Raw genomic sequence first — 15,150 nt, 5'->3', positions numbered from 1 at the left:
CATCTGCTGTAATTTGTTCTTTTGTGCCTCGGTGTCAAATTTATTTGCTTTGTCTTGTAACACTGCAAGCACCTTGGGACATTTTACTATGTTAAAAGTGCTATAAAAATAAAGTTGTTGATGTTGTTGATAGCAATGGGAGCTCGTACAACCGGAGCTCCCATTATTATCAATGAGAATACTAGATGTTCATTGGTGGTCCAGGTCCACGTTATCCCAGGATATGAATATATACCTGGAAGACCATGTTCCTGTACATTGCACTGCGAAAATAGGACTCCGATCACAATCCTATGTTCCTCCGAGTCCACCAGTTAATTTTGATTAAAAAATTCCGGTCGGAGGCATTCGCCCGAAAGAAGCCTCCGACCGCAATTTCCTCCCCAAAGTATTTGTTTAATTTCTCTGCCATTTTCTTATTCCATATTATAATTTCTCCTGTCTCAGCCTGTAGGGGACCCACATTTACTTTTGCTAATCTTTTCCTTTTTAACAATACTATAGAAGCTTTTACAATCTGTTTTTATGTCTCTCGTTAGTTTACTCTCATTCTATTTTCCCATTTCAGTTTCTTGGTCCTCCTTTGCTGAATTCTAAAATGCTCCCAATCCCCAGACTTACTGCTCTTTTTGGCAACATTATAAGCCTCTTCCTTTGATCTACAACTATCTTTAACTTCTCTTGTTAGTCACAGTTGGACCACCTTTCCTGTGGGGTTTGTGTGCCTTAAAGGAATGTATGTTTGCTGTAAATTATGTATTAATTCTTTAATGCGAGGCATTGCTTATCTACTTTCATACCTTTTAATGTAGTTTCCCAATCTATCTTAGGTAACTCACCCCTCATAGCTAAAAAGTTTGCTTTGTTTAAATTTAAGACCCTAGTTTTGGATTTAATGAAATCACTTTCAAACTTAATGTAACATTCTATCATATTATGGTCATTCTTCCGTTACCAGCACATCCCATGTACAAATAAACAAGACTCACTGTTAAAAGTTGTTGCTGTTAATAATCACAAATCATTTTTTACAAATCACTCCATAGCCTCGCCCCTCCCGATCTCGGGAATCTGTTGCAGCCCACAAGATGTCTGCACTCCTCAAATTCTGCCCTTTTGACCATCCCTGATTATAATCGCTCCACCATCGGTGTCCGGCCCTTCAGCTGCCTGGGCCCCGAGCTCTGGAGCTCCCTCCCTAAACCTCTCCGCCTCTTTCCTACTTTCAGACCCTCCTTAAAACCTACCTCTTTGACCCAGCTTTTGGTCATCTGCCGTAATTTCTTCGTTTGTAGCTCGATGTCAAATGTATGTGTTGTGTCCTGTAACACTGCTGTGAAGCGGCTTGGGACGTTTTACTACGTTAAAGGCGCTCTATAAAGAAAAGTTATTATTAATAGTGCAGGAGTGAGGGATTCAGTGAGTTGGGAGTCCGGCGCAGGCGCACTGCGAGTGGTACCGCCCCTCAGCACCGACGCGACGAGGAACGTCGAGGGCGATATGGGCGGGGCTGTTACGTCACCCGCTCGGCGTGCGTTGAGGCGGTTTAACGGTTTTCAAATCAGGAGCCACGTGACCCCCGAGCTGCCCAGCGCGCCTTCAACACAGTGGGCGGGGCTCTGTGGCGCTGCCGACTCCTATTGGTGGGCGTGGCTGACAATCTGCTGCATTCAGCCAATAGACGGTCCGGACTCTCTAAGGGTCATTAATTTATGCAGCGAAGGCGCTCCGTGGCGGCACTGCCCATGCTTGGTGCCGCCCTCTCCACCCCCAGTCCCCGGATGCCAAGCAGTTTGCTATAACCAGCAGTTGGACAATGTGGGGAACCGGGGGCCGCAGGGAACCGGACTGATGGTGGGTGGCTGGGGCTGGGGCCGGGGCAGAGCGCTCGGCTGGCGGGCAGGGAGGGTGCGGTGAGTCTGTGAGGGAAAACACCGGACTGAACACACAGCCCCGGAGCTCAGGGTTTGGGGACATGCGGGAGATAGACTGAAACTTCCAGTGAGCTCAGACAGTGTGTAACCCGGGGGCCCAGTGAGCTCAGAAGACAGTGTGTAACCCGGGGGCCCAGTGAGCTCAGACAGTGTGTAACCCGGGGGCCCAGTGAGATCAGACAGTGTGTAACCCGGGGGCCCGGTGAGATCAGACAGTGTGTAACCCGGGGGCCCGGTGAGATCAGACAGTGTGTAACCCGGGGGCCCGGTGAGATCAGACAGTGTGTAACCCGGGATCCCGGTGAGATCAGACAGTGTCTAACCCGGGGGCCCGGAGAGATCAGACAGTGTGTAACGCGGGGAGGATGGGCCCAGTGAGATTAGTCAGTGTGTAACCCGGGGAGAATTCTGGTGATTTTCTGTAAGTCCAGACGGGCGGGACAGGAATCTGAAGAATAGGATAAAATCAAACAGAAATACTGGACATATACTTTTCTGAAACATTGGAAAAACACTTTACACTACATTCCACTTCACAACATTAATATTCTTCTAATTTTCTGCCCTTTCATAATTAGATCTCCCGGTGAATGGCGGAGTGATTGAGAAAGTTCCACAGCTGGAAGGAAACAGGGATTGTGGACTGAGGAACAACAGCAGGTGAACCAGCACAGGATTGTGAGAGCACCAACCAGTGAGCCCCTTCCGATTGAAAGCGCTTCAATAGATCGACTGGGGAGGAAGGTAAGAGAAAGTGCCATTTACTCAGATACACACCGGTCCTGTAGACAGTACACACAGGTTACAAGGTAAGGCAGGAAATGAGACTGGGAGAGTCTGACCACCGAGCACAATTATCCAGCATGAGGCCGTGCAATGGGATGTGAAGTGAGATCACTTTCTGTCTCTAAACACACAGTCACAGTGAATCTTGTGTGTTTTAGAGTAAAGGGCTTTGATCTAAGAGGTGACTCCAGTTTGAGGCAGAGCCCAGCAGATGGACCCGTCTCTGTACATTCGGTGGGGCTGAACTCACACCGACACTATCAGATCTCAATGTTCAAATATTTCCCATCTGGTGAGAAAGCCATTGGAAAGATTGAACTGGAAGCATCATAGTCAATTCATTGATCACGATGCACAGACCAATCTGAAAGACCAGCACGGCCTATCACTGACAGAATCAGTTATTCATTCATGAACATTTGGAATTAACAGAAAATATATTGATAAGTACTACTATTGAAGCATTGATCACTCGAGGTATGTAGTATTCTAATAAAGTGAAACACAGATGAGGAGAGTTGCAATTTATTGATTGGCGTCGTACTTGACTCCGAGATGAGTTTCCGAACCCATATTCTCTCAATCACCAAGTACGTTTACTTCCAGCTCCATAACATCGCCGGTCTCTGCCCCTTCCTCAGCTCATCTGCTCAAACCCTCATCCATGCCTCTGTTACCACGACTTTGGACTATTCCATTGCTCTCCTGATCGGCCTCACACCTCGCACTCTCCGCAAACTTAAGCTTATCAAAAACACTCCTGACCGTATCCTTACTCAAGAACACAAGAAGTAGCAGCAGGTGTTGGCCATACGGCCCCTCCCATCTGCTCCGCCATTCAGTAAGATCTCTATTCGATAGAGAATTTCAAAGATGCACAACTCTTAAGTGAAGAAATATCTCATCTCAGTCTTCAATGGCCGATCTCTTATCCTAATGCTAGGACCCCTAGTTTTAGACTATCCAGCCCGTGACAATTCTATGTTTCAATGATATCACCTTCCATTCTTCTAAACTCCAGAGAATATAGGCCTATTCTACTCAATCTGTCCTCAGCCCTCTCATCCCAACTTGTACCAATTTCCGTTCACCCATCACCCCTGTGCTCACTGAACTACATTGGCTCCTGCTCCATCGATTTCAAAATGCTCTTCCTTGTTTTGAAATCCATCAAGGACCTTGCCCCTCCCTATTGCTGTAACCTCCTCCAGCCCTACAACCCTCAGAGATCTTTGCATTCCTCCAATTCTAGCCTCTTGAGCAGTCCAATTTTCATCGATCCAATATTGGTGGCAATACCTTCAGCTGCCGAGGCCATAAGCTCTGGAATTCCCTCATTAAACCTCTGCACCTTCAAAATGCTCCTTAATACCTACCCTTTTGAACAAGCTTTTAATCCTGTTGTAGTATTTCCTTACGTGACTGGGTATCAAATTCTGTTTGCTAACGGTCCTGTGAAGTGCCTTGGGATATTTTACGATGTTTAAGGCGTGATATTAATGCAATTTGTTGCTGATAACAGGCATGGGGAATTGCAATAGATTGATAACTGCAGAGGAAGAGGATTGTTATGTATTGCTAACAGCGTGAATTATTTTAATGTGAGGTGGCCCTTGTACATTAGCTACCACACGAGCTTGGCAAAGCAAGGTCTTGGTCCAATGGCAAGGGGATCCAAGACGACTGGACACCAGGCTCTGCTGCATGTTTCCTCTGGCACTGACACTCACTGGGGTACAGTTTCCTCTGGCACTGTCCCTCACTGGGATACAGTTTCCTCTGGCACTGACTCTCACTGGGGTACAGTTTCCTCTGACTCTCACTGGGGTACAGTTTCCTCTGGCACTGTCCCTCACTGGGATACAGTTTCCTCTGGCTCTGACTCTCACTGGGGTACAGTTTCCTCTGACTCTCACTGGGATACAGTCTCCTCTGGCACTGACTCTCACGGGGGTACAGTTTCCTCTGGCACTGACTCTCACTGGGGTACAGTTTCCTCTGGCACTGAACTCACTGGAGTACAGTTTCCTCTGGCACAGATTTACTGTGTATCTAATTCGTGCTGCCCCTGCCCTGGGAGTGCTTGATGGGACAGTATAAAGGGAGCTTCGCTCTTTACCGAACCCGTGCTGTACCTGTCATGGGATTGTTGGGACAGTGTAGAAAGAGATTTGCTCTGTATCTAACCCGTGCTCTGCCTGCCCTGTGAGCTTTGATGGGTCGCTGTAGGAGAAGCTTTCCTCTGAATCTAACCTGTACTCTACCTGTCCGAGTTGTATCTGATGGGACAGTGTAGAGGGAGGTTTACTCTGTATCTCCATCATCATTGGCAGTCCCTTGGAACATAGGAAATAGGTGCAGGAGTAGGCCATTCGGCCCTTCGAGCCTGCAACACCATTCAATATGATCATGGCTGATCATGCAACTTCAGTACCCCATTCCTGCTTTCTCTCCATACCCCTTGATCCCTTTAGCCATAAGGGTAACATCTAACTCCCTTTTGAATATATCTAATGAACTGGCCTCAACAACTTTCTGTGGTGAAGAATTCCACAGGTTCACAATTCTCTGAGTGAAGAAGTTTCTCGGTCCTAAATGGCTTACCCCTTATCCTTTGACTGTGCTCCCTGGTTCTAGACTTCCCCAACATCGGAAACATTTCTGCATCTAACCTGTCCAATCCCGTCAGAATGTTATATTTTTCTGTGAGATCCCCTCTCATTCTTCTAAATTCCAGTGAATATAAGCCTAGTCGATCCAGTCTTTCTTCATATGTCAGTCCTGCCATCCCAGGAATCAGTCTGGTGAACCTTCACTGCACTCCCTCAATTGCAAGAATGTCCTTCCTCAGATTAGGAGACCAAAACTGTACACAATATTCAAGGTGTTGCCTCACCAAGGCCCTGTAGAACCGCAGTAAGACCTCCCTGCTCCTATACTCAAATCCTCTCGCTATGAAGGCCAACATGCCATTTACCTTCTTCACCGCATACTGTACCTGCATGTCAACTTTCAATGACTGATGTACCATGACACCCAGGTCTCGTTGCACCTCCCCTTTTCCTAATCTGTCACCATTTAGATAATATCCTGCCTTCCTGTTTTTCCAAAGTGGATAACCTCACATTTATCTACATTATACTGCATCTGCCTTGCATTTGCCCACTCACCTAACCTGTCCAAGTCACCCTGCAGCCTCTTAACATCCTCCTCACAGCTCTCACTGCCACCCAGCTTAGTGTCATCTGCAAACGAGGATGACTTGCTTCCACGCCAAAAAAGGATGAGTTCACAGGTGCTTCAATGAAGGACCTAATATTCCAGATCCTGAACTACATCCTGAAGGGTGGAAGATGCCTGTGCGTGGCTTTTTTTAACGTGTGGTGGCCGTTGCACGCCAGCCACCACATGGGAAACTCAGTATCTAATCTGTGCTGTGCCTGCCCTGGCATTGTTTGATGGGATAGTGTAGAGGGAGTTTTACTCTGTATTTATCCAAAGCTGTACCTGCCCTGGGAGTGTCTGATAGGACAGTGTAGATGGAGGTTTACTCTGTATCTAACCTGTACTGTACCTGCCTTGGGAGTGTTTGACGGGACAGTGTAAATTGGGCTTTATGCTGTATCTAACGTGTACTGTACCTGCCTTGGAAGTATTTGATGGGACAGTGTCGAGGGAACTTTACGCTGTATCTAACCCGTGTTGTACCTGCACTGGGAGTGTTTGATGGGATAATGTAGAGAGAGGTTTACTGTGTATCTAACCTGTGCTATCCTAGCAAGTTGTGAGGAGGACGCAAAGAATCTACAAACAAATATAGATAGGCTAAGTGAGTGGGCAAAGCTTTGGCAGATGGAGTATAATGTGGAAAAATGTGAGGGTATCCACGTTAGTAGGAATAATAAAAAAGCAAATTATTTAAATTGTGAGAGATTACAAAATGCGGTGGTACAGAGGGATCTGGGGGTCCTTGTACATGAAACACAAACATTTAGCATGCAGTTACTGCAATTGATTAGGAAGGCAAATGGAATGTTGGCCTTTATTGCAAGGGGGATGGAGTATAAAAGTAGGGAAGTCCTGCTCCAACTGTACATGGCATTGGTAAGACCACAACTGGAGTACTGCGTACTGTTTTGGTCTCCTTATTTCAGGAAGGATATACTTGCACTGGAGGCAGTTCAGAGAAGGTTCACGAGGTTGATTGCTGAGATGAAAAGGTTGTCATAATGAGAGAGGTTGAGCAGGTTGGGCCTGTACTCATTGGAGTTTAGAAGACGTAGAGGTGATCTTATTGAAACGTGTAAGATTCTGAGGGGGCTTGACAGGGCAGATGAAGAGAGGATGTTTCCCCTCATGGAGGAATCTAACACTAGGGGGCATAGTTTCAGAATAAGTGGTCGCTCATTTAAAACGGAAATCAAGAAGAATTTCTTCTCTGAGGGTTGTGAATCTTTGGAATTCGCTACCTCAGAGAGCTGTGGTGGCTGGGTCATTGAATGTATTTAAAGTGGGGATAGACAGATTTTTGAAAGATAAGGGAGTCAAGGGTTATGGGGAGTGGGCAGGGAAGTGGAGTTAAGGCCTGGATCTGATCAGCCATGATCTTATTGAGTGGCGGAGCAGGCTCGAGGGGCCAAATGGCCAATCCTGCTCCTATTTCTTATGTTCCATACCTGCCCTTTGCATGTTTGATGGGACAGTGTAGAGGGAGATTTGCTCTGTATCTAACCCATGCTGTACATGCCCCAGGAGTTTTTGACAGGACAGTGTACAGAGAGCGTTACGCTGTATCTAATCAGTGCTGTACCTGCCCTGGTAGTGTCTGATGGGACAGTGTAGAGAGAGCTTTACTCTCTGCATAACCCGTGCTGTACCTGCCTTGTGAGTGATTGATGGGACACTGCAGAGGGAGCTTTTGCTCTGTATCTAATCCATGCTCTACCTGACCTGTGAGCTTTGATGGGTTGGTGTAGGGGAAGCTTTCCTCTGTATCTAACCCATACTCTACCTGCCCTAGTTATGTTTGATGGGACAGTGTAGAGGGAGCTTTAGGCTGTATATAATCTGTGCTGTACCTATCCTGGGAGTGTTTGTTGGAACAGTGTAAAATGAGGTTTACTCTATATCTAATCCTTGCTGTACTTGCCCTTGGGAGTGTCTGATGGGACAATATAGAGGGAGGTTTATTCTATCTAATCCGTGCTGTACCTACCCTGCAAATATTTGATGGGACAGTGTAGATGAAGCCTTACTCTGTTTATGACCCGTGCTGTACCTGTTGCGGGAGTGTTTGATGGGACAGTGTAGAGGGAACTATACTCTGTATCTGACCCATGCTATTACATGCCCTGCGAGTGTTTGATGGGGCAGTGTAGAGGGAGCTTTACTCTATATCTGGCCCATGCTATACCTGCCCTGTGCGTTTTGGATGGGACAGTGTAGATAGATGTTTATTCTGTATCTAACACGGGCTATACCTGCCCTGGCATTGTTTGATGGGACAGTGTAGAGGGAGCTTTACTCGGTATCTGACCTCTACTGTACCTGCCCTGGCAGTGTTTTTGGGACAGTGCAGAGGGAGCTTTAATCAGTACCTAACCCATGCTGTATCTGCCCTGAGAGTATTTGATGTGACAATGTAGAGGCAACTTTACAATGTATCTAATCCATGCTGTACCTGTCCTGGGCGTGTTTGATGGGCTAATGTAGACAGAGATTTGCCGTGTACTGAACCTGTGCTAACCTAGGAAGTTGTGAGGAGGATGCAAAGAATCTACAAAGAGATATGGAGGGGCTAAGTGAGTGGGCAAAAAATTGGCAGATGGAGTATAATGTGGGAAAATGTGAGGTTATCCACTTTGGTAGGAAAAATAAAAAAGCAAATTATTATTTAAATGGGGAGAGATTACAAAATGCGGTGGTGCAGAGGGATCTGTGGGTCCTTGTACATTAAACACAAAAAGTTAGCATGCAGTTACAGCAAGTAATTAGGAACGCAAATGGAATGTTGTCCTTTATTGCAAGGGGGATGGAGTATAAAAGTAAGAAAGTCCTTCTACAACTGTACAGGTCGTTGGTAAGACCACACCTGGAGAACTGCGTACAGTTTTGGTCTCCTTATTTAAGGAGGGGTATATTTGCACTGGAGGCAGTTCAGAGAGGTTCCCGAGATTGATTACTGAGATGAAGGGATTGTCATATGAAGGAAGGTAAAGCAGGTTGGGCCTATTCACATTGGAGTTTAGAAGACTTAGAGGTGATCTTATTGAAACGTATAAGATTTTAAGGGGGCTTGACAGGGTAGATGCAGAGAGGATGTTTCCCTTCTTGGGGGAATGTAGAACTGGGGGCATAGTTTCAGAATAAGACTGTTTAAAACTGAAAATGCGGAGGAATTTCTTATCTGAGTGTTGTGAATCTTTGGAATTCTCTACCTCAGAGAGCTGTGGAGGCTGGGTCATTGAATGTATTTAAGGTGGGGATAGACAGATTTTTGAATGATAAGGGAGTCTAGGGTTATGGAGAGCGGGAGGGAAAGTGGAGTTGAGGCCAGGATCAGATCAGGCATGATCTTATTGAATGGCAGAGCAAGCTCGAGGGGCCAAATGGCCTACTCCTGCTCCTATTTCTTATGTTCTATATCCGCCCTTTGAGGTTTTGATGGGACAGTGGAGAGAGAGATTTGCTCTGTATCTAATCCGTGTTGTACCTGCCCTGGGAGTGTTTGATGGGACAGTATAGAGGGAGCTTGACTCTCTGTCTAACCCATTGCTGTACCTGCCCTGGGAGTGTTTGATGGGACAGTGTAGAGGGAGCTTGACTCTCTGCCTAACCCATTGCTGTACCTGCTTTGTGAGTGTTTGATGGGACAGTGTAGTGGGAGCTTTCTGCTATATCGAATCCGGGCTGTACCTGCCCTGGCATTATTTGATAGGGGAGTATAGAGGGGGCTTTACCCTCTGCCTAACCCATGCTTTACCTGCCCTTGGAGTGTTTGTTGGCCGGTGTAGAGGAAGCTTTACTCTGTATCTAACCTGTGCTGTACCTCCCCTGGGAGTGTTTGATATGGGAGTGTAGAGGGATTTTTACTTTGTATCTAACCTGTGCTGTATCTGCTCTGGCATTGTTTGATGGGTCAGTATAGAGGGAGCTTTACTCTCTATCCAATCTGTGCTGTGCCGGCCCTGGGAATATTTGATGGGACAATGTAGAGGGAGCTTTACTAAGTCCCGAGGTTGCAAGCCATCGGGTCCAGGGGACTTTTCCACCTTTCGTCCCATTATTTTACTGAGCACTTTTTCTTTAGTGATTGCTTTAAGTTCCTCCCTCACTACAGCCCCTTGATTATCTATTATTGGGGTGTTTTTAATGTCTTCTACCGTGAAGACTGATACAAAATATTTGTTCAAAGTCTCTGCCATTTCCCCGGTCCCCATTATTAATTTCCCAGTCTCATCCTCTAAGGACCAACATTTACTTTAACTACCCTATCCTTTTTACATACCTGTGGAAGCTCTTTTTATATTGCTTGCTAGTTTACTCTCACAATCCACCTTCCCTCTCTTTATTATTTCTTTAGTCATCATTTGCTGTTTTTAAAAACATTTGCCTCCCACTAATCTTGGTCACTTTGTGTGCCATTGTTTTCAGTTTGATACCATCCTTTGCTTCCTTCATTAACCGCGGATAGTTCTCCCGTCGCTTAAAGTCTTTTCTTCTCACCGAAATATATTTGCTCGTGGCTCAGGTAGTAATCCAGAGATTATTGCCTTTGTGGTTCTGCTTTTTAATTTAGCCCCTAGCTGCTCAAAATTCTTCAGCAGAACCCCTTTCTTTGTTCTAGCTATGTCATTGGTACCTACGTGGACCACGACAACTGGATCTTCCCCCTCGTACTCCAATCCCTCTTCAGCCCAGAGGAGATAGAAACATAGAAAATAGGTGCAGGAGTAGGCCATTCGGCCCTTCAAGCCTGCACCGCCATTCAATGAGTTCATGGCTGAACATGCAACTTCAGTACCCCATTCCTGCTTTCTTACCATACCCCTTGATCCCCCTAGTAGTAAGGACTACATCTAACTCCTTTTTGATGTCCTTAACCTTGGCACTGCGCAGGCATCACAGCCTTCGGGACTCACACACTCGGCTGCAGAGAACAGTATCTATCTCTGAAACTATACTGTTTCCGAACACTACAACATTTCTTTTTACTCCCCCCCCCCCCACTTGAATGGCCTCCTGTACCACTGCGCTGTGGTCAGTTTGCTCATCCTCCCTGCAGTCCCTGCCCTCATCCAAACAGGGAGCAAGAATCTCGTACCTGTTGGACAATTGCAAGGACTGAGGCTCCTCCATCACTACCTCCTGGGTCCCCACAGCTGCCTCGCTCATAGTCACACCATTCTGTCTCTAACCACGGACCAAATTTGAATTAATTAATCTAAGGGGTGTGACTGCCTCCTGGAACACAGGGTCCAGGTAACTCTCCCCCCCTGATGTGTCGCAGTGTCTGCAGCTCGGACTCCAGCTCATCAACGTGGAGCTGAAGTTCCTCGAGCAGCCAACACTTACTGCAGATGTGGTCGCCGTGGACCTCAATGGGGTCAACCAGTTCCCACATGCAGCAGCAGTAACACATTGCTTGCCCTGCCATCTCGAATGTATTTAGTTAAGTTTTCACATTTTGAAAGTTTAGATTTTTAATCCCATGCCCAAGAAAAGAGAGAAAAACTGACCAACCAATCACTTCCCTGCTTTCCTATGATGTCACATTTTGAATCTTTTTACTTCTTATCCTCCCAGGTCACTTGGTGCTGTTTCGGCTGTCTGCTCGGCTGACTCACGCCCTTTGTAGGCTTACCGCTGCTCCCGCTCTCGCGCCCTTTCCGAAGTCCCGCTGCTCGGCTGACTCACACCCATTGTAGGCTTACCGCTGCTCCTGCTCTCGCGCCCTTCACGAAGGGATGGGCATAAGTTGGGTTTTCCCCTCGTGTTGGTTCTCTCACCCCCTGCTGCTGGCCCAGTCTGGCAGTTATGTCCTTCAGGACTCGGCCAGCTCGGTCAGTAGTGGTGCTACCGAGACAGTCTTGATGGACATTGAAGTCCCCCACCCAGAGTACATTCTGTGCAGCTTGCTACTCTCAGTGCTTCTTTCGAGTGGTGTTCAACATGGAGGAGTACTGATTTATCAGCTGAGGGAGGGCGGTGGGTGGTCATCAGCAGGAGGTTTCCTTGTCCATGCTTGACCTGAAGCCACGAGACTTCATGGGGTCCGGAGTCAATGTTGAGGACTCCGGGCCACACCCTTCCGACTGTATACTACTGTACCGCCACCGGTGGGACAGGACACACCCACGGATGGTGATGGAGGAGTCTGGGACATTGGCTGAAAGGTATGATTCTGTGAGTATGACGATGTCAGTCTGCTGCTTGACTAGTCTGGGACATCTCTTCCAATTTTGGCACAAGTCCCCAGATGTTGGTGAGAAAGACTGGGCTGGGTGGGCCGTTGTCGGGTCCGTAGCCGGTGCGGAGGTCGATGCCGGGTGGTCCGTCCGGTTTTATTCTTATTATTGTTTTTCGTAGCGGTGGATCAATTGATGAATCAATATGATCTTATTGAATGGTGGAGCAGGCTCGAGGACCAAAGGGCCTACTCCTGCTTCTAATTCTTATGTGCTTATTCCCTAGCCCAGACCCTGTCTCTATATTAAGAGCAATGGTCCCAACACTGACCCTGGGGGACACCACTGTTTACATCCCTCCAGTCTGAAGAACATCCATTAACCACTACTCTCTGTTTTCTGCCCTTTACCCAACTTCCTCTCCACGCGGCCCCACTCCCTTTAATACCATGAGCCTTAATTTGATCAACAAGCCTCCTGTCCGGCACCTTATCAAACACCTTTTGACAATCCATCGACACAACATCCACTGCATTTCTTTTCTCACTGCACTGTGTTATTTCCTGCAATAATCCCTGCTGTCTATCCTGAATCAATCCATTTCACGACCAAATATTGCGACATTTACTTCTGTAGCCAGAATCCCGCGCGCAGGGGTAAAGTGCTCTATCAATGACACCAGGAGCCCAGACACGGGACCGGGCTGTGCTCTGAGTAGGCGCAGTGCCAGTGGTGGAGGTGGTCTGAGGTGGAAGAGACATTCCGCGAGTCGGTAGGAGTTTGTGGGCTCAGCGGAGCAATTAGACCCCTGGGTGGGCTGGGCAGCTTCATAAACACCTGGTGTAGGCCCCAGGCACCTAATATGAGCCGGCAGGACCCATGTTTGACCCGCGGTGATAGACCCGACCACTCGGGGTAACTAGCCGAATTCTTAGACACGATCAGCGTGCCTGCGCGGCCATCTTGGTACAGGAGCAGAGGGCGGGCAGGGCTTTAGGGTCCCAGTGAACTCGAGAGAAAATCATTTCCTTATTTATTCTCAGTCTGCACACTAGGGATGTAGAACTGAACCCAACCAGAGAAGAGGGAGTGAGAAAACTGCAGATGGAAGAAAGAAATGATGGAGGTGGTGCGATGAGTTTGGATTTCAGCACAGGGTGGAGGGAGAGTGTGTGGGATGGGAATTTACAGCTTTGGGAAACAAGAGACGAAAGAATGTTCCATAAAAAGTAGGATTGTCTGCCCTCAATTTCTATCCTGCACTTCCAGTGCTGACTTTCGTAAACACCTTTTACAGGATATTAGAAGAGGAGGATTTACAGACAGGAAACTCGAACCAATCAAGACCTGACAGAGTCACTCGATTCACTTGAATATCATAGGCCTTTGAATGTGAAAGGAGAAATGTTTGTCTGCTCTGTCTGTGGGAAAAGATTTCAAACATCAGTGTGACTGGAAAAGCACCGAGACACACACACCCGAGTGAGAGTGTTCCAGTGCACTGACTGTGGAAAGAGCTTTAACTAGTTACACAGTCTGAAAAAACATCGCACTATTCACAGCGGGGAGAAACCATACACGTGTTCTGTGTGTGGACGAGGCTTCAACTGATCGTCAAACCTGGAGAGACACAAGGACACCTGCACCATGGAGAATCTGTGGAAATGTGGAGACTGCGGGAAGGGATTCAATTGCTCCTCTGCGCAGTCACACCGGGGAGAGGCCGTTTACCTGTCCTGTGTGTGGGAATAAATTCACTGCATCTTCACAGCTCATTGAACACAAGCGAGTTCACACTGGGGAGAGACCGTTCGTCTGTTCCGTATGTGGGAAACAGTTTGCTAAATCATCTCATCATCTGAGTCACCAGCGAGCTCACACAGGAGAGAGGCTCTGTGTGTGGAAAGGGATTCACTAATTCATTCGAGCTTCATGCTCACCAGCGTATTCATACCGGGGAGAGACCTTTTACCTGTTCTGTGTGTGGGAAGGCATTCAGTCGTTCATCCCACCTCACTGAACACCAACTTGTTCACACCAGTAAGAGACCGTTTAAATGTTCTGACTGTGAAAAGAGCTATAAAAGCAGAAATGATCTGATGAAACACCAACGCACTCACACTGGGGAGAGGCCGTTCATCTGCTCCGAGTGTGGGAAGGGCTTCCCTCTTTCATCCAACCTGCTAACACACCAGCGCATTCACACTGGGGAGAGGCCATTCATCTGCTTCGAGTGTGGGAAGGGCTTCACTCGTTTATCCAACCTTCAGTCACATCAGCGAGTTCACAAGTGACTGCAGGGGTTGGATTCTGCTTTTATTGTTGCCATTAATCACATCCAGGACTGAACCATGTTCACTCGGACAGTTGGAGTTTGTTGCTGCTGGTGTAATTAATCCCTATAACTGGGCTGGAGTTTAATTTTCTGGATATCATAGAATCATAGAATGGTTACAGCACAGAAGGAGGCCTTTCGGACCATCGAGCCTGTGCCGGCTCTCTGCAAGAACACTTCAGCTAGTCCCACTCCCCGCCCTTTCGCTGTAGCCCTGCAAATGTTTTATTTCAGGTACTTATCCAATTCCCTTTTTGAAAGCCACGATTGAATCTGCCTCCACCAGCCTTTCAGGCAGTGCATTCCAGATCCTAACCACTCGCTGCTTAAAGAAAAGTTTTTTCTCATGTCGCCTTTGGTTCTTTTGCCAATCACCTTGAATCTGTGTCCTCTGGTTCTCAACCCTTCCACCAACGGGAATATTTTCTCTCTACTCTGTCCAGACCCCTCATGATTTTAGAGCACCTCCATCAAATCTCCTCTCAACCTTCTCTGTTCTAAGACGAACAACCCAGCTTCACCAGTCTATCCATGTAACTGAAGTCCCTCATCCCTGGAATCATTCTTGTAAATCTTTTCTGCATCCTCTGTCAAACAACGATCAAATAAATCAGCTTTGTTTCCTACATACAGCGAGTCGATTCCTTGATTTCTCCAAGAGGAGACTAATTGATGTCCTGTTATCGAC

At 47.2% G+C, this 15,150-nt stretch overlaps 1 long non-coding RNA gene and 1 pseudogene across 1 annotated transcript; one reads left to right on the top strand and one right to left on the bottom strand.

Moving 5' to 3' along the window:
• Positions 1–1,437, bottom strand: part of LOC139256604 (zinc finger protein 420-like) — a 54,399-nt pseudogene extending 52,962 nt beyond the window's left edge.
• Positions 1,438–1,768: 331 nt separating this feature from the next.
• Positions 1,769–13,654, top strand: LOC139256605 (uncharacterized). The gene is made up of 3 exons (XR_011592191.1): positions 1,769–1,854; positions 2,513–2,678; positions 13,425–13,654. It is a non-coding gene; the product is annotated as an uncharacterized lncRNA (long non-coding RNA).
• The last annotated feature ends 1,496 nt before the right edge of the window (positions 13,655–15,150 follow it).

Source organism: Pristiophorus japonicus, unplaced genomic scaffold (genome assembly GCF_044704955.1).
Source record: "Pristiophorus japonicus isolate sPriJap1 unplaced genomic scaffold, sPriJap1.hap1 HAP1_SCAFFOLD_749, whole genome shotgun sequence".
Classification (NCBI taxonomy): domain Eukaryota; kingdom Metazoa; phylum Chordata; class Chondrichthyes; family Pristiophoridae; genus Pristiophorus; species Pristiophorus japonicus.
This window is presented reverse-complemented; position numbering and strand designations above follow the sequence as displayed.